This window comes from Panthera tigris, chromosome B3 (assembly GCF_018350195.1).
Source record: "Panthera tigris isolate Pti1 chromosome B3, P.tigris_Pti1_mat1.1, whole genome shotgun sequence".
NCBI classification, from domain to species: domain Eukaryota; kingdom Metazoa; phylum Chordata; class Mammalia; order Carnivora; family Felidae; genus Panthera; species Panthera tigris.
In genome coordinates, this window is record NC_056665.1 from 793,884 (window position 1) to 819,188 (window position 25,305).

The following is a 25,305-nucleotide window of genomic DNA, read 5'->3' on the forward strand; positions in this document are numbered from 1 at the left end:
TTCGTTCGGTGCGCACCCTGCTGGGCACCGTCTCCGTGCCCCTCCTCACAAGCATGCTGGACACACACATACAAGATACACACACAATGACGAGGCTTAGTCCCGCCCTAATGACATTAGTAATAACCCAGCCGAAGAACCCTGCACATTCTGGGGGGCCAGGAGTACATTGTGGAAGGCAGCTGTGCTCGCCACTTAGAACCCACGCTGCACACAAGTCCATTTTGAACAAAGCAAGGGATCTGGTTTTGTAGCATGTTTGATGTCATTGTGATTGTAATTGTGCAGTTAAAGAGTCCTCCTCCTAAATCTTGACAGAGATCATTTGAAAAAAATTTTAATGTTTTATTTATTTTTTGAGGGGGGGAGGGGCAGAGTAGAGGGAGACACAGAATCCGAAGCAGACTCCAGGCTCTGAGCTGTCGGCACAGAGCCCGACACGGGGGTGGAACTCACGGACAGCGAGGTCATGACCTGAGCCGAAGTCAGACGCTCAGCCGACTGAGCCGTCCAGGCGCCCCGAGATTAAATGATCACTGTGCAAAGCAGCCCAGACATCTCCAGTGAGATTTGCCTTAGCTGAAACGTTACCAGAAACTGATCAAACTAAATGAAAAACTAGATGTATTCTGCTTCTATATATCCATTCGTATATTGATAGATTATTTTTTAAGTTTTATTTATTTTGAGAGAGAGAGAGTACAATGAGGGAGGGGCACAGAGGGAGAGGGGGCGAGGGAGAGAGGGACAGAGAGCGAATCCCAAGCAGGCTCTGCGCTGTCAGCACAGAGCCTGATGCAGGGCTTGAACTCACATCCCTGGGATCATGACCTGAGCTGAAATCCAGAGACAGACACTCAACCGACTGAGCCACCCAGGCGCCCCACCCCTATCGATAGGTTGTTTAAAAGGTAGCAAGTACAGTAGGGTATTGTCCATTTAAGACTATAAACGGATAGGTAACAATAATAAAATGAGGCTCACAATTTTTAAAAATTTAATAAAAACTCTGGGCTTCAACTTTCTTATCGCTTAATGGAAACGGCCGCCCTATTTCACGTGTTTCCTAGAGCAATCCTTCTCAGCCAGGGGTGACTTCACCTCCATGGAATTTTGCTATGTCTGGAGACATTTTTGGTGGTCACAGCCAAGGGGGGGAAGTGCCACCAAGGTGGGTAGAGGGTAGGGACGCCGCTAACCTCCCACAAGGCACAGGACGGTCCCCAACACAAATGATTGTCCAGCCCTGAATGTCACTCGTGCCCAGGCTGAAAAACTGCTCTGGTGGATTACCTAGTTTGAAGGCACGCGGCAAAGTAAGAGGCCTTATGTTTCAGTGACTTGTTTCACTTTGCGTTGTTTGGTAAGGCGGGCGCAGGGTAAACATTCAAAGTTCACAAACAGTGAAAAGTAACTCTTCCTCCCAAAGCTGGTCCCTGGTCCCTCAGTGCTCCTTCCCAGGGGCCGAGTCTGACTGAGTTTCTCACGAATCCTTCCAGGAAATGTGTCCGCAGACAACACAGTGACGTTTCACACGCAGGGCAGCACACATCTCGCTCTGTCCGCTCCTGGCTTTTTTTACTTAACAATGCAGCTTAGAGATGGTTCCATAGCCCGGCTTGTGAATCTGCCCCAGCCTTGAATGGGCTCCCAGCACATGGGATGCAAACCAGAACGAATTCCACCAGGGCAGGAAACCTTGTTTTACCCGTTGATGTATTGTAAGCACCAGTGTTTTGCTGAGACTGTCCTCTGTGCGTTAGGGCGAGGATGTCTGTAAGAAAAGTCCGGCACCGGGGTTGCTGTTGACGGCGTGTGCATTTGGAACTTTGACAGATAGATGTTGCCAAACTAAAGACACTATTTACGGTGAGTTCCTTCCCCCCACCACACCCCCTGAGCAAACTGCGAGAGTTACAAAAATAATTTTAAATTCTAGTGTAGGGGGCAGATTGTTAAACAAGAATGCCCCCCAAAAGCCCCCTCAGAGAGTCAGGAACTGGGCCAAGAGCCGGCCTTGGGAATGCCTGAGACGGCTGACTGGGAGGGGAAGCTGAGCCCACAGGCCTGACTGGCCGTTGCTCTGGAAGCCCTGGAGACCCGGGTGTCCTCAGCGTAGCCCCATCTCTGAAGCATGGTGGCCTTCACCTGTGAACCCCGGGGGCCCTGGAGGGCGGTCCACCCTTGGAGCCCCGAGCCATCGTCAGCTGGACAGAAGCCAGGTGTGACACGGAAGGAGCAATGAATCCCGCTGTGCCTCCCCTGCCATGGCTCGCGTCATCGTCCTCCCCAAGTGAAGCAGGGTCACCACCGTCGTCACACAGGCAGAGAAGCTGCCGCGTGCACGGGCTGCCATCTGCCGAAGGTCCCAGATGTGGAGGCATCAGGGGCCAGACAGGCCTGCCTGCGGCACCCGGGTCCCTGACCACGGCGCACCCCAGTCCCCAGATGGCCAGTTCGGGCTTGTCCTCAAAGGGTCTGTGCTGCGGCTCCTGCTTCAGGAGCCGTCTCTGTCACATGCTCGCTGCGCGGGAAACGGGCCTCCTCCCTGCGCCCGGGCTTCCATTTACCAGCGCCTCCCAAGGGCCGGTGCCCAGAGCGGTGCCGACTCCGGAGGGACCCCGGTGACAGCTGCTGTGCTGTCGCCTGTGGTCAGCTCTCACCTTCGCCCCAAGCCTGGGAGCCCCCAGAGAGCCAGGGCCAGGTGTCAGGGGCTGGCGCCCCCCAGGACCCCGGGAGGGGCCGCTGCCTGCAAGTCTAAGCAGCTCTGGAAGTGAGCCGCACACCCAGCCTGAGCCCACAGCCGGCCTCGCTCGGGGCTCTCACCGCCTCGTCACCTCCGTGATTTCTTCTCTGTGAATTGCCTTTGCCTTCTCTGCCATGGCCTCCCTTCAGCAATGTCCGCTCTGTATCCCTGTGTCTGGAAATAACTGGAAAAGTTTCAACGCTCTTCTGTTGCCTTATACCGAGGGCCCGGAGCTCGTTTATCCTTTAACATTTTTTCGTGTATTTTATTAACGTTTGTAAAGGAAATATTTGTTTCAACATTTAAAAACCAGCATCTTGGGGCACCTGGCTGGCTCAGTCTCTTGACTTCGGGGTTGTCAGTTCAAGCCCCACGGTGGGTGTCAAGATTACTTAAAAATAAAATCTAAAAAAATAAGAAAGAAAGAAAGAAAGAAAGAAAGAAAGAAAGAAAGAAAGAAAGAAAGAAAGAAAGAAAGAAAAAGAAAGCAAGCAAGCAGAATCTTTGCTGGTAATAAAACCCTGTATAAGATAGATTATATGGGTCGTTTTTCCTTTGCTTTTTTTAAGTCAATAAAATCATTTCTCTCCTTCATTTACCCGACAAATAGTCACACGTGCTGCCTGCAGTGGGGCCTAGATGAATAAAAACAGCACGAACCTCATTCTGAAATTGCTCTCGCCAACATTAAAAATGGAGCTGGTTATATAATCGGGGGGGTTGGGAACAATACTTTAAAGATGAAATCAACAGCAAAATCTGTAGGGGAGAAAAAGTGAATAGCCGTGCCTACGTGAAAAGCGAAAGTTCCCCAGATGATCGAACTCCATACATCCAACATCCACAAAACGGGAGACCGGGAAAGATCAGAGAAACCCGAGAAGACCATTAAGTAAATGGCACAAGGGCCCTCCTCGGAACGGAAGCACCTAAGCTTCCAGATTGGAAACGTTTACTGGCATCCGGCGCGGTGGACAAAACACAGAAAGCTGCACCAGAGCACAACCTCGCCGTGTCCCATGTGCCAACCCCTGGGCACTGAAGAAAGTCATTTCCGGAGTCTCCAGAGAAGGGGCAATGGTCACAAAGACTGCGGTCCAAATGGCACCGGAATCCTGTCCGGCGGCTCCAGAGGGAAGGAGGCCACCTTCAGAGTTCCGAGGAAGTGGTTTCTGACCTAGTGCTCAGGTCCCCGCTCTCCGTCCCCGTTGTTGTGACGGGAGGAAACGCGATCAAAGAGATAAACCCAAATCTGAGTGCAAAGGGGGAGCTGTCGCCTCTGAAAAGTGGGCGAATGTTCTGGAGAGACCACGGAGAGCTGCCCAGAATCGGAGGGGCGTACGGCAGGCTCTGGGCGGCGGGGACAGCAAGTCCCCAGCTACCCTGATGGGCCCTGCACCTCCCCCAGGCCCTCCGCCCTGCTCACAGCTGTTGCTCTTACTCCGGAACTAACAGAGGCTCCTAGGAACGTTCTAGTTAACCCTTGAGCAGCCCTACGAGGTGAGCGTTACTCTCCAATTCACGGGCCAGAAAGACGGAGCTTCAGTCACAGGCACGGGGCCATACGGTAACCGAGGAGCAGATTTGAAAGCGGCCGTGTCTGCGCCCCGGGGCCAGGCTCCCACATCGCGCGTTCCCGGCCACAGAGCCCAGAGTGTACACAAAATCCGCGCGGCGCGTCAACACCGGAGAAATGCTCGCCCTCCCCGAAAGTACAGGAACGCAGACCCCGGCACGCGGCGCACGTCTCACCCGCCCCGTTGGCAAAGGTTTTGGGGTTTTGCTGATGAATTTGCACATAGAGCCAAGTGATTCACGGTCACGGAGTAAACAGGCGAGTGGTGCTACAGTCACAGAATCTGGAAACCCCACCGCCCCCAGTGCACGCACACCGCGCACGCACACACACGCCCTGTGGGAGGAGGGGATGCGGCTGGAAGGCGCCCCTGAGCTAGTCCTGTTCGTGGCCTTGGCCTACTGCCCCCTGCTTCCCAGCCGCACTTCCTGCGGGCTCCCCAGAGCCTCTGGGGACCTTGTCACCGAGAGCTTCCTAGCACCGCAGAGCAGAACAGGGGCCCTGGGAGGACAAGGAGGACCCGGAGGGGCTGCCGGGCAAGAACCCAGAAGGCCCCATGCCCTGTGACCCGGCCACCTGAAACCGCTCTGCAGGGAATGATCCCAATGGTCACGTCACTTGTGGAAAACGATCTACGGAAGCGCTATTTTTTCATTACAGTAACAATAATCAAGAGACTTTTTTTTTTATTTTTTCAATGTTTCTTCATTTTTGAGAGAGAGAGACAGAACACGAGCCACGAGCAGAGGAAGGGCAGAGAGGGAGACACAGAGTCCGAAGCAGGCTCCAGGCTCGGAGCTGTCAGCCCAGAGCCCGACGCGGGGCTCCAACCCAGGAACCGTGAGATTGTGACCTGAGCCGAAATTGGAAGCTCAGCCGACTGAGCCACCCAGGCGCCCCTCAAGGGACTGTTTTTAGAAAAGAAATTTGGGGCGCCTGAGTGGCTCAGTCAGTTAAGCCTCTGACTTTGGCTCAGGTCATGAGTCTCATGGCTTAATGGTCTGAGCCCCGAGATGGGCTTGGTGCTGACAGCTCAGAGCCTGGAGCTGCTTCAAATTCTGCGTCTCCCCCGCTCTCTCTTCCCCTCCCCCACTCGTGCTCCGTCTCTTTCCCTCTCTCAAAAATAAATACACGTTAAAAAAAATTTTAAAGGAAAGAAAACGAAATGTACGCCCAGCCCGCACCCCTCTCCCCCTGCAACTGCTTCCTCTTGCTTTCATGCCGTGGTCCTTTGCTGATCCCCCCGTCCTGCTCTGCTTCTTGATGCGGGTGCTGGTTGCATGGGTGTGTTTGGCCTGTGAAAATCCATCGTCTGTATACTTGTGACACGTGGGCATGTGTGTGGACGTTGCGTTTCATTTAGAAGTTTGGTTTGGGGCGGGGGGCGCCCGGGTGACTCAGTCAGTTGAGTGCCTGACTCTTGATTTCAGCTCAGGTCATGATGCCAGGGTCACGGGATGGAGCCCCACACCAGGCTCCCCACTGAGCATGGATCCTGCTGAAGACACCCCTCTCTCTCTCTCTCTCTCTCTCTCTCTCTCTCTGTGCCCCTTTTTTCTGCTTGTGCCCTCTCCCAAAAATATATATATCTATTTATCCCAGGGTGATGAGGGAGCGACCTGAGGTGGGGTGGGGCTTGGGGATAAAGGCAGTGTGAGTGGTCAGGGAGGACTTCTCAGAGGAGGCAACATGTGACCTGAGACCTGCGGGAGAAGAAAGAGCCAGTCTTGGCGCCAACTGGGTACAGCACCCCAAGCAGAGGGCCTGGCAAGTGCAAGAACAGGTTTGGTGCTCTGGAACCAAGCAGAGGCTGGCGTAGCTGGGTCTCAGCACAGATCGGGTGGGGTTAGAGGGCGAGATCAGAAGAGGAGAGCAGGCACCAGGTCAGACCAGGCCTCGTAGCCAGGTGAGGTGTGAGGAGTCCGTTCTGAATGGGACGGGAGGTCACGGAGGGTTTCGGCCGGGGGTTTGCTGTGATCTGACTCGCCTTCCGAACGCAGAGGGGAGAAGGGATCCAGCCTGTCTCTGACTATGAGACTACAAGGGGCCTCCCCATTTTACAGGGGAGAGAACAGGGACCGGAGAGGACTAGTCACTTGCCCCAAATCACACAGCAAGTTAGTGGCCAGGGGAGAGACTAGAACCCAGGTCCCCCAACGTGCAGCGACACCTCCCACGAGAGGAAGAAGACCTGAGGCCCCCGGGGTCCCCTGGAAGGAAACCCTGTGAAAGTATGGTCTGATTCTGCAAACTTTCTATCAGATTACTAGTTCCCCCAGGCACTGGCCCAGACTAGAGTTGGGTAATTGGGTTAATTTTCCCTTTTCTGACCACTGGGCAGAGAATCCCATTTGTCACTTATTCTCCTTCTCCTAGGCAAGGGAGGCAGAGCCCTGGAAGCAGGTCTGGCTGTGGGGACTGATGGGGGACAAGAGACATGAGGAAAACCACCTGCTGGCTCCTGGTGGCAGCCTTGCAGGGGCTCCTGGTGAAGGCAGGGAGGAAGGAAAGAGCTCTTGAGGGTGGAAGCTCCAGACTAGGGCCAGTAGGGGACTGTCCACCACAGAGAAGAGCCTGTGAACAATAGAAAGGAGGAGGAGGAGGGGGAGGAGGAGGGGGGAGAGGTGGGGGAGGACAGAGGAAGGAGGGGAAGGAGAGCAGGTAGAGGAGGAGGAGGTGGAGGGGGAAGGGAGGAGGAGAGGAGGAGGGTGAGGAGGGGAAAAGAGAAGGAGGAGGAGGGAGAAGGGGAGGGAGGAGGAGGAAGGGAAGGAGAGTAGGTAGAAGGGAGGAGGGGGGAGGAGAGAGAGAAGGGAGGAGGGGAGAGGGGAGGGAGGAGGGGGGAAGGGAGGAGGGAGGGAGGAAGGGAGGAGGGGGAAGGGAGGAGGGGGGAAGGGAGGAGGGAGGAGGGAGGAAGGGAGGAGGGGGGAAGGGAGGAGGGAGGCAGCATGGAGGTGGGGAGCAAGGCCCCATAGCAGCCAAATGTAAGGCATTTACCCCAGTGGTTCTGCTAATTCTCCCATGACCCTGGCAAGGAGTTATCCTCCTTTCCAGAGGTTCAAGGTTAATCGGTTAATCCCAGGACACACAGCTGGTCAGCGACACAAAGGGGACTATGGGCTTCTCCCCTGGGGGCCCTCCCATTCTTCAGCCCATCCCAGCTTCCTGGAGCCTCCCGCCTGGTCACTCACTGCCTTACGTGGCTGTTTTGTTTGTCGCCCACTCCCTCGTATGAGCTCGTCGTCTGGTTACCTGTCAGCTCCGCTCCGGGTGCGCTGCTGCCCCGCTAGCGCTCAGCCAGGTGCTCCGGGCGCTGAAGGTGCGCACTGCATACCTTGGGACATAAAGAAGGGGGTGGTTGAGGGAAGGCTTTTCCGTCGGAGCAGGTGGCTCTCGAGCTGGGGCCTGAGTGCTGAGAAGGGGCGGCGGGAAAACCCAAAGAAGGGCCGGGATGGATGTGTTCGAGGAAGGTCAGGCTAGTGTGACCCTCACTGCAGTGAAGCGAGCCAGCTTCAGAGCGGCAGGAGACAAGGCCTAGGAAGTGGGCAGGCAGAACAGAGATTGTCGACGCTGGCATACACTGGAATTGCTTGGGGCATCTTGAAAAATACCAGGCCTCGGATTCTACCCCAGACTTCCGGGGTGTGGAATTCGTTTATCGATTTTCATTTAAGCCCTGGTTGAGGGTCTCTGTCGTGAGCCTTGTAGGTCAAAGCAGGAAATCCAGATTTTATCCTAATTGCAAGAGGAAGCCACTGGAGTGCGCTAAGCCAAGGGAGTATTGTGATCAGCTCACAGCCACCTCCTCTGAGAAGCCTTGCCTGCTTTCCCCGGCTTTGGGCCCCTGCTCCGAGCAAGCTCAGCAGGGCGCCGCCCGCGAGTCAACCGTCGGTTCTCCTACCCTGGCTGCCCCTGGTTTAGTCACCTCTCAGTGTCCAGCCGAGGTGCGGCAGGCCTGCTGGCCTTGGGGACGAGGTCCCGGGCGCGTGAACAGACCAAAATGGGGTTGGGGACCGGGGGTGCCCGGAGCTGCCGTGCGGGGTTAGCACCTTTATCTGGAGAGGGGTGTTCGAAAGCGCTGGGCTGAAGGCGGAGGGACGCAGGGGCACGCACGTGTCAGTTCCCGCGCCCGAGGCCTCTCGCGAGGAGTCTCTGAGGAGCGGCCAATAGAAACACGCTCTGGATGCTCTGGGGGCGGGCTTGGCTGCCGCCGGCCAATCGCCTCTCGGAACGTGCGGCGGCGGGTCCGGCTGCGGGAGCGGCGGGCGGAGCGGCTCACGGGGCGGGCGGCGGGCTGGGACCCCGCCGTCAGACTGCGCTCCCGCACGCTGGCTGCGCCCTGACACCTCGGGGGCGGCGGACCACCGCCTGGACGGTCCGCAGGTGGCGCGGCCGGCGCGGCGCGGGACGGGTCCCTGCGCCGTTCCAGCCGCGCGCGGCAGACGGCTTGCCCTGTGTCAGGTGCGGACGGTGCCCGTCTGCTCAGTGCACGGGGTGCGTGACCGCAGGTGGCCCTCTCGGGCTCCGCTCCAGGGGAGGCGGACGCGGTTTCTTCCGCGCGCTGCCCGCGCGTGTCGCCTGCTCCCGGCCACGCGGCCAGCGTGGGGGGCGGACGCCTGTGTCCGCCGCGCTTCCCTGACGCCGGGCCCGCTGGCTGCCCTCCGCGGTTTGCTGGAGTTCACGGCCTTCGTGCTGCCGCGAGCCACGGTGGGTGCCTGCTGCTGCTGCTGCTGCCGCCGCCCCTGCGCGGGTCTGTGTGCTGCCGGCCCTCGGGCCCTGCCGGCTGCCCGGTGGAGCCCCCACGCCCCGGAGGTGCTGACCAAGCTGACTGCGGAGCCCCCCACCCCCACCCCCACCCCTTCTCCGGCTCCGTGTGCCCTGCCCACTCCCAACAGCTGCCTCAGCCCGCTGCCCTGCTGTCTGCGGCGCCCCGAATTCTGCCCGGGGCCCCAGCAGCCGCACCTCCAAGCAGGCCTGAACCCCGAGAAACGCCCGTCTCACTAAGAGAGTGTCAGTACTGAGAGTGATGGGGCAGAGTATCGTTTAGAGGGAGTGATGATGTCAAGAAGCAGTGTCTAGTTTCAGGGCCGGTGTTCTGAGGTCTCCCAGGAGGGCCGTGGATTTTACTCAGGGCTGAGAGCTCCCCAAGAACCTGTGTGACCCGGGGGTGATGAGTCCCTTCCTGCCCCGCCTCGGTGTCCTCGGTCATCCAAGAAGACTCGAGAACCCCACCAGGCCTGACACTTGGGTCTCCTGCCACAGCGTCTGTGCACACTGTCCTCCACTCCCACTCCTTGCCTATTAAAGGATGTACTCCAGCCCCCCACTTACGTGACCCCTTTATGCGTATAAGAAGCTTTGATGGCTGGAGGTTCTGAGCTCTCATCCAGGAGGCCTGCCTGCTACATGTCCTGTCTGGACCCTGGGCTGCTCTGACTGATCTGCGTCACCAATTCAGCAAAGCGCTGGCTGTTGCAGGAAAAGGGGCAGCAGGCAGAAGGGCTGAGGTGGACATAACGGAGAGGGAGCAGCAGAGGGGGCGCAGCAGTGGCCTGGGTGGCCACAGAGGGTGCAACTGTGACCTGTGGGAGAGGAGTCTCGGGAAGTAGATTTTGATCCCTAGTTATGACAGACCTTTCCCATTTTTGAGCACCTTAGAATCATCAGGTAGTGAGCTCCCTGTCCTTGGAGGTATCCCAGCAGATGCTAGATGGTCCCAAAGATGCAGAGTGAGGCATCACATGGGGGTGTGGAGTTGCGGGATGATGGACGATTTCAGCAAGCCCTTTAGCCTCCACGGGGGGGCGTATCTTCAGTATTTGCTTAGAGTAGGCCTTAGGTGGGGGGATCAGCGCCCCTGCTCCCCACATCCGGCCCCAAAGGTAAATCAAACTCCCTTCTCTGGTAGCCAGCAGCTGATTCTCATACTGACGCAGGGCCTCTGTAAAGCATTCCCAGTACACATCACCCGACAAGAAGGGGTCAGAGCTCCGAGCTCTAGATTTGCACCCTTGCAAAGACCTGTTCGTACATTTCATGCCTGGTGCTTCCTATGGAGGAAGGCTTGATGCTTGAACGTAGAAAAACCCATTCCTCCTCACGGGGTCCAGGCCAGGAGCCCACCAGCCTTGGGTTAGCCTAGATGTCCAAGTGTCCTACCCAAGCTGGTGCCCGACAGAATGCTCCCATTCCTTTAAAGCACCACGATTTGGGACAATCTTAGTGTCTCGGAGAACTTGTCCACTTACAAAGCAATACGTGTTTGGAAAGTAAAGCACCGCAATGGTTCATTGGTAGCACCAAACCGTGATTGTTTCACTTGGTGTTAGTTTTATAAAAAAAAAATTTTTTTTATTACTTATTTTTGAGGGAGAGACAGAGCACAAGTGGGGGAGGGGCAGAGAGAGAGGGAGACACAGTCAAAAGCAGGCTCCAGGCTCTAAGCTGTCAGCACAGAGCCCGACGTGGGGCTCAAACTCATGGACCATGAGGTCACGACCTGAGCCGAAGTTGGACGCTCAGCTGACTGAGCCACCCAGGCACCCTGGTGTTAATTGTAAAAGTGGGTCTTTGCAGCTCATTTCTCCCTTGTGTACAGGGGAATGTTTTGTGGGAGCAGCAGGATGGAGAAGGCACCCCTACTGTGGTTTCTACCTGTCTTCCTGTAGCCCAGGCCCCAGGTGTCCACGGGACCGCCCTGGGAGCTAACGTGGAACACAGGGTGCTTTCCCAAGGGAATGTGACACTGGGAGTCACAAGTGCTCTAAATCAGAAATAATAGCTTATGACGTAGAGCTTGAGGGCAATGGTCATTTCTACAATCATTCTGTTTAAAGAATATCGTAAGAAGTTACACTCACCAGTCCATAAATACCATACTGGGATACCGACCAAGGTGTGGGAGGGAAAGACATTCAATTTGGAGTCAGCTTGATCAGAGGCCCCTGCTCTGTGCTGCTGTGTGACCCTGACCAAGTCACATTCCCTCTCTGAGCCCATTTCTTACTCCATGAAATGAAGGGGTTAATAATTCAGTCATTAATTTGTATGCCCTCTGTGTTCTTTTCTAATTGCTCTTCACATGCAAACTATCTTTAGGGTCATTTCTTGACACAAGGCACAGATCCTGGGGCACCCAAGAGGCTCTGTCGGTGAACATCCGACATTTGATTTCAGCTCAGGTCATGATCTCGTGGTTCGTGAGATCGAGCCCTGCGTCCAGCTCTGTGCTGAAGGCATGAAGCCTGCTTGGGATTCTCTCTCTCCCTCTGCCTTCCCCTGAGCTCACTCTCTCTCTCTCTCTCTCTCTCTCTCTCAAAATAAATAAGCATTAAAAAAACAAAACAGAGATCCTATACATTATCACAGTTCACTTGACTCCCAGTTCTTGTGAACTGTTTCCTTTATGGAGCCCAGGGCGACTTTTACTGGCTCTTGTCATAGGAGGTGAGGTTGCTCGCCCAGAAACGGGCTGTGGGTCTCAAGGAGGTACTGGCAATCACGGCCTGAGCCCAGCTCTGAGCCGGCACTCAGGAGGCTTCTCTGGGAACGGCCTTGCATGTGGAAACGGGCCCCTGGTGTGGTCCAGAAAGACAGTCACCGGTCAAGGGCGCAGCGGCAGGGACCCGCGTCTGGGGCGGAGGGGACGGCGCACTCTGAGAAGGGAATGGTCAGTGGACGCAGACGAGAGGGCGCAGAAGCGCAGCCCACGAGAGATTCCCGAAGGAAGGAGCAAACTCGAGGCCTGTGGGGCAGGAAGAGCAGTGAGCTGGCAGTGACCGCACACGTACGAAGGAGGCGGATAAATGCTCGGAGAGGACAGATTGGTGAGACCTTATGTCCTACACACAGAGGTGCGGAGGAGGCGACAGGTCTGAGGGAATGGAGGCCAGGCTGAGCGGGTGTCAGGTGCTACAGTGGGGGGGTGGGCAAGGGGTGGTGGCCTGAGTGGCCATGGGTGCATCTGATGCTGTCCTTCATCCTGGTGTGTGCACGTCCCCCAGTGGCGTATAGGGGAGAGGCCGAGGGGGCCCTCAAGCTCCCGGAGCCCCTCCAAGGAGGTGAAGGTGTAAGGCCGTCAACTCTGTTGACAGGGAGAAGGGGTGGCTGGAAGAGGCCCTCCGGCTTGCACAGGTGGCCCACTGCCCTGCGGCCTCTGCCGAACCCCCGCCACGCTTCCCTGCACCCCTGACCCCCAGCCGCACAGCCCAGCTGGTCTGGGGGTCCCCCAGACGCTGGCACCTTGTCTTTTCCCCCTCAGGATGGTGGTGGGGGGCAGCGGAGCCCTCTCCCATCACCTGCACGGAGGCTTCCAGATGCTGGGACCCCTGCCAGAAGTGTTCTAGACCCTGCCACAATGCCAGCCTACGCCCTGCAGAAGCTTCTGGGACCCCCCGCGTGTGTCCTGAGCCCTGCCTCCGCCTCCGTTTTGGCTCTTGGTGGTCCGTACTGCCGGCCGGCCCCCCTGCAGCGCCTCCGGCCTGCCTTGGGGGACAAGGACCAGGCCCGTCGTGGCCCTCCACACACTGCTCTGCCCTCGGAGGATGGCACACTGCATGCTAAGTACGGTTTTCTTTCTTCTCCGTGATTATAAACTGTAAATACCTGTGTTGGGTGGTCAGTCGTATGGCTTACACAGTGGGCCCTCAGTAAGTGTCTGCTGGATGAACGAACACAGCTGCGTGCGTCCTCACTGTCCTGGCCGCCTGCACATCACGTGGTCTCTGGTCCCCTTCACCCTTCTCTTCGCCCGAGCAGGGTTCCCTGGACCCCCTCCCCAAGTTCCAGAGACAGCTCCTGAAATGCAGGCTGCGGTGGGGCCAGGCCAGCTGGCGGGGGCCTCGTCCGGGCCTCCGCTTCACGCAGCCCAGGACGCTCCCTCCTCTGTGTTGTCAGCACCCTCGGGACCCAAATCACACCGTGCTCACTCCACGGAGGAGCACCCTGCGGCTGCCGGAGGGCAGTGTCACACCGTCCGGGCCCACCAGCCGTCGGGGCCTCTAATCCGAGTTGTGAGACTGGGTTAATGGAGACAAATGACGCGGGGGAATGTGGAGGTGGCTCAGGGCCCCTTACCTGCCACAGCCGCTTTGTCTTAGGAAGAGCTGGAGGCCCTCACAGATGTCAGGGCTGCCCGGGGGGGGGGGGGGGTGGGGGGGGGGTGGGGGGGGGGGGGGGGGGGGGGGGGGGGGGGGGGGGGGGGGGGGGGAGGGGGGGGTGGCCTCAGGCAAACGCAGGGACTTCCAGATACTGGGAGCTGGGTCTGAGCATGGACCTCTATGAGGCTACCCCTGGCTGAATGCCCACATCCTGGGAAATCCTGGAGAGCTGGACAGGGAGGGCCAGATTCTGGAGGAAAAGGTGGGAGGGTGCCCAGGTACACAGCTCTCACCAAGTGGCCCCTGGCGGGTGAGCGCGGGATGCCGGGTGGTGAGGGCGGGCGGGTGGTGGTTCCCCAGGTGCTGGCAGGAAGGAGCCAGCAGACCCAGAGGGCCGCGCCTGGGAGCGAGGGGGTGAGGGAGGTGCCAGCGTCCAGGACGGAAGAGGCCGTCCTGTGGGGCAGGGGTGGCTGAGTGCGACCCCAGGCCCTGGGGATGTGGCCTGATTTGGAAACAGGGTCCCTGTTCCAACCCTACAGGTTGATTGGATTAAGGCTGGGCTTGGCCCTGAATCCAGCGCTGGCGTCCTCGCAACACGGCCGAGTGAAGACAGGGCCCATGATGGCTATGAAGACGCAAACAGGCCGGAGATCAGCCAAGGCCAGCAGGCACCCTGGGCGCGGAGGCGTCGGGAGGCGCTTTCCAGGGGAGCACGGCCTTGTGGCTCCAGACCCGAGACCACGGAGCCCCGGAATCCCGTTGTTCTAAGCCGCCCCCTCGGGCTCATGTGTCAGGGCGGCCTGCGCTGGGGACCCGACACTGCTGTCCTGCGGGCAGGCCCCCTAGCTAAAGTCGGCAGCCCCCAGGCGGTCCTTCCCTGCCGCCCCGAGGCCGGACAGCTTCCAAGAATGGGCCGAAGCCCACGAGGTCTAACAAGGAGGCACCGGGAACTGGCGCCCGGGGGGAAGCGGGTACGCAGGGGTCAGGCCGCACTTCCGGGCTGACTGAGCCCTGGGCGGGTCACGTGACCTCGCTGGGCCTCCACCCCCTCGCGTGTAAGCGAGACCTGGTTCCCCGCAGGACACGGCCTCCGCGTGCGATCCACCTGCTAGCGTGTGTCTTCCTTCTCCTCGTGGCGATCAAGTCTCATCCCGCAGACGTTTCCTGCAGGCTGGCTGTGCGCCAGGCTCGTGCCGCCCCTGGACAAGGACGTGCGCGCACGCGCACACGCACGCTACGATGCCCAGAGAGTGTCCCGCTGGATTTGAAAAAACGAGCCCACGGCTTTGTTGTGTTTACACAGACACAACCAAACACAAGGGCACAAGCCGGCTGATCTGAACCCAGGCAAATGGGAACGGTGGCGCCGTGCTGATGCGGAAGCAGGCGGCCCAGGGCATAAAGGCGTTATGCCGGGTAGACAAGGCCAGCGCGTAACAGTATGAGATGACAATTCTCCAGCAAGATCCTTGAAAATGTTCAGCTTATGTTCACAAAATGAAAGAGCTTCAAAAACGGGATAATTATAAAGGAGAAATGGACAAATCCATGATCGTGGCCGCAGATTTTTAACTCGCCTCTCAGCAATGGATAGTTCAGCAGATTAAAAATCAGGGTGTAGAAAATCTCAACAACGCAATTAACAAGTTTGGTCAAAGGAATAAGTATGAAACCCTGTACCCAACAGGCAGAATATACTTTTCCTGCCAAGTGTTCGGGGAATAATTTTTAATTTTTTTTAAGTTTATTTCTTTATATTGGGCGAGGGAGAGGGAGAGAGATGGAGAGGGAGGGAGGGGTAGAGAGAGAATTCCAAGCAGGCTCTGCACTGTCCACACAGAGCCTGACATGGAGCATGAACTCATGAACCCTCAGACCCCTGCACAGACCCTGCAGGGGTGGGGTGGGGGTGTGCGTGGGGGAGAGGTGGAGGGGTGGGGCGGGGCGGGATGGGGGTGGGCTCCACTTGTGGTTAGGATGAATAATCACTGGTAACTGACACTCTTGACGAATGTGGGGGTGGGGGATCCCTCCTGCAGGGACCCAGCTGCCACCTTGGGTTATCCTAGTTGGTTTCTCAGTGACGCCCCAAGGGAGGTGGCCGCGTGGAGACCTGAAGCTGCCTTTAGTTTGATCAGCAAGACACAGATGCGTAAACAGAGGGATGGAGAAACCAGAGGCAGCCTGGGAGCTTTGGGCCAAGCCCCTGCTTTAGAGATGGGGAAACTGAGGTCCAGGGAGGCGAGGCCACTGCCAAGGTCACACAGGGAACCCATGTCACGGCCTGCCTCCCTCTGTCTGAAAGGCCCCAGGAGGAAGGCAGGCCAGCCCTGACTCGAGGTGAGCAGCCGTCAGGTTTGCCTGGGCCCGGTTTCCTGGCACCTGGGCCGCCCCGTGCCCCGCCTGGACAAGCCTGGATGGGGGTCACGCTGGCACATGGGTCACGGTTTCTCTCTTGCCTGTCTTAAGGTCTCCCAGACAAGTTCAGAGGGCAGAGATAGCCGAGGCCCTGCCCATCACCTGGCCCCTCCTGGCCGGGCCTGGCAGTGGGGCGGGCCGGGGCTCTAACACTGCCCTGACCCTACCTTGCCGGGCACACACTCCCCCCAGGACTCTAGCTCAGCCAGTCTCCGACTGATTCACTCTCGTGTGTAAGAGACAGTTTAAAAGCTCCCTTGGAGACGTTGGCTTTGATCTCCATAAACATTCCCTTTGATAAATACCAGGATCCACAGAGCAGCTATTTTGAAAGACCCTATGTAGCAATGTGCTGGCATGTCTCTGTTACTTTGCAGGTTAAGGAGACCCAGACGGCCCTCTCCCTAACTCTCTGTGTCACCTTGAGCAAATCCTCACACCTTTTCAAAAAATAATTATTTTTCCTAAAATTTTAATTCTGGTGTAGTTAGCATACGATGTTATATTAGTTTCCCGTGTACCACATTGTCATTCGACACCTCTGTGTTACTCACCAAGCCCACACCTCCCTGAGCCTCTGTTTCCCCGTCTTCGGAGGGGGAGACGTTTAGTTTATCTCTACTTCGTTGAGTTGCTCCGGGAAGTAAAGGAGAAACACCAGCCTGGCACATAGTTCCACTCATCGAGAGGTGAGGTCTGTTATCTCTGCTGTTATCTCTGATTCCTGATGGCTCCCAGGCCCGGCTACGCCTTCCTCCAGGGTTCGGGAAAGTCAGCACGGGTTCGGTGAAGACTCGGGGACTCCCTAGGGATGGAAATTTATGATTTATGATCTCCTGGCCCCTGCCGGTCCAAAATTCAACTCTGCTGTTGAACATCCACCAGTATCTTTTTCAAGATTGCTCTGGCTGTTTGGGGAGAAAAAGGAACCCTCGTGCACTGCTGGTGGGAACGCAAACTAGTGCAGCCACTTTGGCAACAGTATGGAGGTTCCTCAAAAAGTTAAAAATAGGGGCGCCTGGGTGGCCCAGCTGGTGAAGCATGAGACTCTTGATTTAGGCTCAGGGCATGATCTCACAGTTCGTGGGATCGAGACCCAAGTTGGGCTCTGCACCGACACCGAGGAGCCTGCTTGGGATTCTGTCCCTCTCCCTCTCTCTCTGCCCCTCCCCCACTCATGCGCACTCTCTCTTTGTCTCTCTCAAAGTAAATAAACATGACACAATTTTGAATGAAAAGAACGTTAACAGTAGAACTACCCTACAATCCAGCAACTGTGCTACTAGGTATTTACTCAAAGAACACAGAAATACAGATTCGATGGGTCACATGCACCCCGGTGTTTACAGCAGCACTATCGACAATAGCCAAATTATGGAAAGAGCCCAAGTGTCCACCGACTGATGGATGGATAAAGATGTGGTGTATATATACAATGGAATCGTATCATCCATCAAAAAGAATGAAATCTTGCCATTTTGCAATGCCATGGATGGAGCTAGAGTATATAATGCTAAGTGAGATAAATCTGTTAGGGAAAGACAAATACCTTATGATCTAACTCGTCAGTCGAATTTAAGAAAGAAAACAAATGGACAAAGGGGAAAAAGAGAGACGAGCCAAGAAACAGACATTTGACTCTAGAGAACACAGCGCTGGCCCCCAGAGGGGAGGGGGATGGGGGGACAGTCGGAGGGGATGAAGGAGGGCGCTGGTGGTGAGGAGGGCGCTTGGGGTCCCCTTCCCCAAGATTCCGGCTTCATCCCAGGTGCTTTATGCGGAGCCAGGAGCCCGCATGCTGCTGTCCTCAACTCGCCCGGGTCCTGAAGCGCCTGCAGGGTTGACACGATGTTGGAGGCAGTGGGGAGGGGGCTCCGAGAAGAGGCGTACTGACTCTTTGTGCTGCTCCAGAAAACACAGAGCATGGCACTTACCACCTAAACCGTGGGTCAGAGCATGACTGGGTGACGGAAACACATCGGCGGGCGCGTGACTATCAGAACTGTCTGGCCCGGAAATTCCGTCCTCAGTAAGCGATACCTCTCCCCCTGGCCCCCGGTCACCTCTGTGACCATTCTACATGCCATCTCTGTGCATCTGACGGTTCTAAGCACCTCACGTAAGTGAAATCATGCAGTATTTACACTATCCATCCTTCTGTGTCTGGCTCATTTCACCGATCACAGTTTTTTAAGGCCCACCTGTGTTGTAGAATATATCACAGTTTCATGCCTTTCTGTGACTCATACTCCGTCGAATGCGTACATGGATTGTGTTTATCCATTGACCTGTTGGTAGACAATTCAGTTGCTTCCACCTTTAGGCTATTGTGAATCACCTGCTGGGGACATTACGTACCAGTATCTGTTCAAGTCTGAGATTATAAAATGGCCCAGTGGGGACCTGTTTCCTCCTTTGTAAAACGAGCAATTGTGTGACTTCCAGCTCTAAGAGTCCATGAAGTGAATTGGCTTCCAAATAAACCAAGGGGTCTCTGAGGTCAAAGGTCCACATGTGCCATCTGCCTACCCTCCAGAACATCAGGGTTCATCAGGCATCCACGGCCTCAGGACCCAGGGCAGCCAGGGAAGACGTGCTTACACTGAGCCCTGCACCTGCTCTGAGCCGGGATCAGTTGCTAATCCCCGGAGGACCCCCACCCCCCACCCCCAGCTACCAGGCAGGAGGTTCCAGCCAGGGGCTGGGTCCGGAGGGTATTCTCTGGTGGAGAAGCGTGGGGCACCCGCTCTCACGCTTGGTGGCAGGACCCTCAGACCTCAGCTGATCCCCGCCGTGCCTGAGATGGCAGGAGGGCAGGAGGCCTGACTCTACAGCCGAACGAACGAGTACTGGGCGGGGGGTGGGGGGGTGCAGAGGGTGACGGTCACCCTGCAGAGGGTGAAGACCAGCCACCTGCATGTTACGTGCCACCCATGGGCAGGTATGTTCAGCTGGCGTAGTGCCAGCATTAAAAAATATTTGGTTGGTGAGATTTAAAAATCAGGAGTTTTTAGGGGCATCTGGCGGCTCAGTCGGTTAAGCGTCTGACTCTCGATTTCGGCTCAGGTCATGATCTCACGGTTCGTGAGTTCGAGCCCCACATCAGGCTCTGTGCTGACAGTGCAGAGCTTGCTTGGGATTCTGTCTCCCTCTCTCTCTGCCCCTCCCTTTCTGCCTTTCAAAGTAAATCAACTTTAAAAATGTTGTAAAAATTAGGAGTTTTTAGTTAAAATCCAGGTTTCTGGGTCCTTTTTAAACAGTAGAGGAACTGCTGGTGCCACATGGCCGGCAGTGGCTCTTTGGCTCCAGACTCACAGGCGTCCCTTGCCCGTCCTCTGCCCAGCCCCGTGGTCCAGTCAGCGGCAGGCCCGGACACCGGAGCCAGTTCAAGCATACTTAAATCCCTTTCAGCCCAGCAAGAAACACTTCATGAGCTCCAGAAAGTGAAAGGTCAGATTTAAGAACTTATTAGCTGACTGTGGCACAACGGCCGAAGCAAGGTGCTGGGGCTAGCCGGCCTCCTCCGTGTTTCGGCTCTATTGTTCATTAGCCGTGTGACCTTGGGCAAGTTACTTAACCTCTCTGTGCCTCAGTTTCCTGATCCTTATGATGGTAATGACAACACTTTGCTCCCAGGATTGCTAGGAGTCTTGAAAGAGCTCACATACACAGAGTGCTCAGGAAAAGAGCCTGAGTTGTGGAAAGTGAGAAGGGAGGTGCAGAGCAAATGATCACGGGATGCCCAGCAGGAGGCCTTGAAGGTGCCCGGGCACCAGCTCGCAGCACAAGTGTGTGAAGCCCAGCCCTGCAACCTGTTAGCTGTGTGCTCTCAGACAAGCTTTTATTTATTTCTTAAATTTTTTTCTTTAGAGTTTTGGATCTTCATCTTTCTTTCTTTCTTTCTTTCTTTCTTTCTTTCTTTCTTTCTTTCTTTCTTTCTTTCTTGAGAGAGACAGAGACAGCACAAGTGGGGGAGGGGCTGAGAGAGAGAGAGAGAGAGAGAGAGAGAGAGAGAGAATCCTAAGCAGGCTCTGCATGGTCAGCACAGAGCCCAATGCAGGGCTCAAACTCACAAACTGTGACATCATGACCTGAGCCAAAATCAAGAGTCGGACGCTTAACCGACAGAGCCCCTCCCTGGCCCCCCTGAAGGTGCTGTTAGCTCATGGGGGTGCTTCACAGGGCGGGGACCCCACAAACGACAGCTACTGCTGTGAAGTGCTCGGCGAATGCTCTCGGCCCCTGCCCACAGCTTCTCTGGGCGCGGCCCACCCCTCCCAGGGCTGCAGAGTGGACCTCGGTCTGAGGCTGGAGACTGAACTGAGAAGAACAAAGAGGCTCTTCGGGGCACAATGGCAGCATTGTGAGCACAAGGGGCTCACAGTTTCCTTTCTGTCCTCAACCTGCAGAGATGCCCTGTGGGGCCTGGGTGGGAAGGCGTGGGAGCCCTTCCAGAATTCTGCCAGCTAGTCTCAGAGAAGGTCAAAGAGGAGGCACAGGGCCTGCTGGACCCTTGTGTGGGTGTCCTTGTTATGTAGATGAACAATATGGGGCGCAGAGTGGGAGACAGACTTGCCTGACGTCACAAAAGCAAGTTGAGGGCCGCAGCCCCTGCTCCAGACCTCACCTCCCCCGGGGTTTTCTTAGACTTTAGACATTTGACCTTTTCTCCAAATGAAGTTGTATATCCTGTCATTAAACACACGGACAAGATGCAAAAAAGTAAACGTTTATCTGGCAACTTAAATATTTAGAGTATGTCTAAACTCTTATCCTGTTTTGGCATTTTTTCCTTCTTTTTTAAAACAATAGTTTATTGAGATACACTTTACATAGTATAAAACTCATTTTTAAATTTTTTAAAATGTTTACTTACTTTTGAGAGAGAGAGAGAGAGAGAGAGAGAGACAGAATTCAAGCAGGGGAGGGACAGAGAGAGAGGGGGACACAGAAGCAGAAGCAGGCTCCAGGCTACGAGCTGCCAGCACGGAGCCCGACACAGGGCTCGAACCCATGAGCGGTGAGATCATGACCTGAGCCGAAGTCTGACGCTTCTGCTGAGCCACCCAGGCGCCCTAAAACTCACTTTTGAAACTGTGTGATTCAGTGGGTTTCAGCGTGTGGCTGTAGAATTATCACTTTGGGAGGCGGCCGTCAGTCTCCTCCCTCTGAGGACGCGTGGATTCTAGACAATCAGTGCAGACGCGATCCTACGCTGTGGTCTCTTCTGACTGGCTTGTGTCACTTAGCATAAGGCTTTCCGGGAACATCTACACGCAGCCTGTGCGAGCACTTCACCCCTTTCATGGCCAGAGACCTTGGGCATCTGGATGTGCCACGTCTTACTCGTTCACCCCCAGGTGGTAGACACGTGGCTGGTTTCCACTTTCCGGCTCTCATGAACAGCCCTGCTGTGGACACTGGGTACCACTCTTTGTGTGGACGCGTTTTCGTTTCTCCCGGCACCTACGTAGGAGCTGAACTACTGGGTCGGACGGTGACTGTGCAGAACCTTCCGAGGACTCGGCAGACCGTTTTCCAGCGGCGTTGCTATGTTGCCCCAGCACGTGTAGGGGGTTCCCCTATCTCTACATCCTCAGCGGTACTTGTGATCACCCCTCTGCTTCCCTGCAGCCGCCCAGCCGGCTTGGACCTCCAGGACACCTGGTCCCCACCCGCAGGATGCCCGGGGATGCCCCGGGGCTACTCCCCTACATCAGGGCCCGCATGGTCTATAATCCTGCCTCCTTGATACGAATGCCGTCATCGGCGGAGGGCATGTGGCGTGGTGCTCCTCACTGAAGGGGCACCCACTGAGGGTGGGAAACAGGGACCTCATCCAGCCGAACTCCCCGCCTCGCGAGGAGGGCGCTCAGCGCCCTGGGGAGCAGGGGGCAGGCGGCCTGCACATCCAGCGCGCACGTCTGCCTGGCACCCCGGAGGCGCTTTGCGAACCGCTAGGCTGCATGGGTGGCCCAGTGGGCATTTGAACGTAGGTGGTCTCAGGCCAGCGCCCCAGTGCCCGCTTTCCGCACACTTGGCAGAGGGACATCGTTGAGTCAGAGGGAGTGTAGTCGAGCCTGGCTGTACAAAGAACCCGCTCACCATCTGGGAAGCAGTAAAGACTTCCTGGGGAAGGGGCCTCCTGACTGAGCTCTGCCAGGATGGAGCTGAGAAAGGAGAGTGGGGAGGAGACTCCCGGCCAAGGGCAAGGGCCCTAGGCAGCCTTCAGGTGCATGGCTCTGCCCCTCCCAGAGCGGTGGGGCTGGGGCAGCAGGCAAGGGGTGAGGGCGGGGGCGTCGGGCACCCAGGTGAAGCCAGGCCCAGCAAGACCAGGCAGGTGTGCTGATGGGGCTCAGACTTCGGACTTCACCCCGAGGCGGTGGACCAGCCTGCAGAGTTTTCGGGGAAGTACCCAAAAGACGGTGCCGGCTCCAGAGATCTCCCCAGATCACCAAGGAGTCTGGTTTAGGGGCGGCTGGTACCCGGAGGGGAGAAGGAAGGCGACCAGAGAGGCTCTCTTTTCTGCCGTCTCCATGGTGACACTGGAAGACGGTACAGGTCCTTTGAATGAAATTTCCTTAGTGAAATTTCAGGTGTTTTTGCGTTTCAGGCTGGCCTAGACCTTGGCGTCACCCCCTTCTCTGTGACAGAGGGGCAGGGAATGCAGGGCTGAGGTGGCCTGAGGCAGAGGGACGCAGACGTGCTGCCAGCCCGTGCAACCTTGGCCACCCGTCCTCCCTCCCTCCCTCCTCCTTCCCTCCTCCTTCCTCCCTCCCTCCCTTCATCCTCCCCCCAGGTCTCCCAGGCCCAGCACCTAATGGAAACCAAGTCTGTGCCTCCTGGGAAGAGCTTGTCTCCTTGCACTCACTCAGTGACGTTCCACAGAGGGCACCAGCACTTCTATCCAGGGGCGTGGATGGTCACCAGTTCGCGAGCTCCTTAGGGACCTCCTTAAGCCCTCCCTCTGTCACCCCCCCATCATAGTTTGCCCTTGAGGAAAAGGAGGCCTACATTAGGGAAATGACTCGCATGAAGGTTAAAATCGCAAAATAACTTCCTCAAAAAATTGAACTTAGAGTTTCCGTACCACCCAGAAATCCAATCTCTGGATACACAACTGAAAGAACTGAAAGCAGGGATTGGAACGGATCCTCGTGCACCAGCACTCAGAGCAGCATCGTTCACAACAGCCGGAAGGCGGAGTAACCCGCATGTCGGTGGGCAGATGAAGAGGTAAACACAATGCGGCCTACGCATGCAACGGAATACTATTCGGCCTTAAAAGGGAAGGCCGTTCTGACACCTGCCACAACGTGGATGAACCGTGAAGACAATATGCTCAGTGAAATAATCCAGTCACGAAAAGACAAATATTGTATAATGTCACTTATATAAGGTACCTAGAGAGATCGTATTTATAGACAGAGTAGAATGGTGGGTCCCTGGGCTGGGGAGGCGGGTGGGGGGCTAGTGTCTCATGAGGACAGAGTGTCAGTCTGGGAAGATGAAATCGTTCTGGAGACAGAGGGTGGGGGATAGTTGTACTAAGTAGGAATGCATTAATGGCACTGAACTGCATTTATTTTTTAACAGGTTTTTCTTAAATGCTTATTTCTTTGTTTTTGAGAGAGAGCACGTGCACACAGGCAGGGGAGGGGCAGAGAGAAAGGGAGACAAAGAATCTGAAGCAGGCTGCAGGTTGCGAGCCATTAGCGCAGAGCCTGACGTGGGGCTCGAACCCACAGACATGGATCATGACCTGAGCCGGAATTGGATGCTCAACCGACTGAGCCACCCAGGCACCCCTGGGAGGGTCCCATTTTAAAGTCTTACTTCTGCTTTACTTTTTTTCTTTCTCATCTATTGTTTAAAAAAATAACCTTTTTATGATCACACAAGTTTATATATGCATTTTAGGAAGCTAGAGAATAAAGGCAAGCAAAAATTCAAAAAGACTGAGAATTCCTATTCCCCAAGGGTCACCATTAATACCTTAATATATGGCCTTCTTTTTACTGAAACGAGAGATTACATTTTATCTGCAATCAGCTTTTTCTCCTTTTCTATTACAGTAAGTCAGCCACCCCACCTTTCCATTACAGTAAATGTTCATCTCATCTAATATTCAGATTACATCGGATTTCCTCAGGGGATCCCCAGATCTTTTCAATAGCTGGTGTATCCGGAACAGTGTCCGGTCTAGGATCATCTAGTGCATCTGATCAGTATGGCCCTTCTGCCTCTTCATGTGGGCCCCTGTGTGACTCTTCAGGTCCCCACCAACTGTTAACATAGTGGTTTAGCTACAATTTGATAATCCTTGTTTGTAAGGGTTTGAAAAGGATGCTTTTTCTGATCCTACACGTTTGTGCGGTTTTTCTCCCTACAAAGCAGAGCACTCCCTCATCCACTGGGACTAGTTGGTGACTGGGAACTACAGTGCCCGCTGGGGACGCAAAATAAGTCTTTCATTTTTCAGTTTTAGTGGGGACGAAGCTTGAAGTAGTGTCCCTTCCCACACTGAGGTGTTGCCAGTCTATAGGGAAGAGGTCTTCGCCTTTTAGATCTGCGTGGGAGCAAACGCTGCGTGGTATTTTCAATTAATTTCGGAGACTGCGTTGGCTTTTCCATAACCTTCTATTGTGAGAACAATGTGGCATGGCTTTGCTGAAAAATCCCATAAAACCTCGGAAAAATTCCAGAAACCTCAAACGCACAGGGGGTCGCGAGAGGCCAGCTACCTCTACTGCCGTGCCTCGGGCTCTGAGCTTTTCCGCAGGGTTTTCGGGCCATTCCCCGGGGAGCCTGCTTTGTGCGCGTCCGGCACCTCGTAGGTCCCCTGCGTCGGGGACGAGCGGGTGCCCCGGGGTCTCCGGCACCTCCGCGGCCCCGCCCCCACATGCGCTCGGGTGTCCAGGCCCGAGCGGGGGTCGCCGGCGTGGCCAACTCACCGCCGACCGCTAGAGGGCCGTTTCCACGTTTTATTAGGCAATAAAAGTTTGCGTGCGCAGAATCAGAAACGAACTGCAGTGGCGACAGTAATGAAAAACTTTACCCCCGAAAGTGTGAGAAAAAAAGAAACGAGAAGTGGTGCGCGAGGTTAAAATAACCTTATACCTTTGAAGAGCCTCGGAAAAGGCGCTGCTTCCGCCTGCCCGGCTAGCTCAGTCGGTAGAGCATGGGACTCTTAATCCCAGGGTCGTGGGTTCGAGCCCCACGCTGGGCGGCTGTGGTTTTGCTTTCCCGACGGGCCCCATCTCCCTTCCCCCACCCTGTCCCCCAGCTCTTGCCTTCACCCGTTCGACCGCCGACTCGGAGCTTACGGTTTTCATCTTCTGAGTGCACAGGTGAAGGTTACCTGATGCGGAGAGACACAGGTGCTGACCGCCCCCTGCGAAGGCCGGGGACTCGACTGCGAGGGTCGAGAAGACTCCAACGGTAATGAAACGGTGGCGTTCTGCCAATAC

General features: G+C 55.9%; 1 long non-coding RNA gene and 1 other non-coding gene across 2 annotated transcripts; one reads left to right on the plus strand and one right to left on the minus strand.

The window, feature by feature from the left end:
• Positions 1 to 16,290: 16,290 nt before the first annotated feature.
• Positions 16,291 to 25,263, minus strand: LOC122239172. The gene is made up of 2 exons (XR_006218126.1): positions 25,162 to 25,263; positions 16,291 to 16,640 (listed from the first exon to the last, which is right to left on the minus strand). It is a non-coding gene; the product is annotated as an uncharacterized LOC122239172 (long non-coding RNA).
• Positions 24,992 to 25,064, plus strand: TRNAK-CUU. Its single transcript has one exon. It is a non-coding gene; the product is annotated as a tRNA-Lys (tRNA).
• Positions 25,264 to 25,305: the final 42 nt, after the last annotated feature.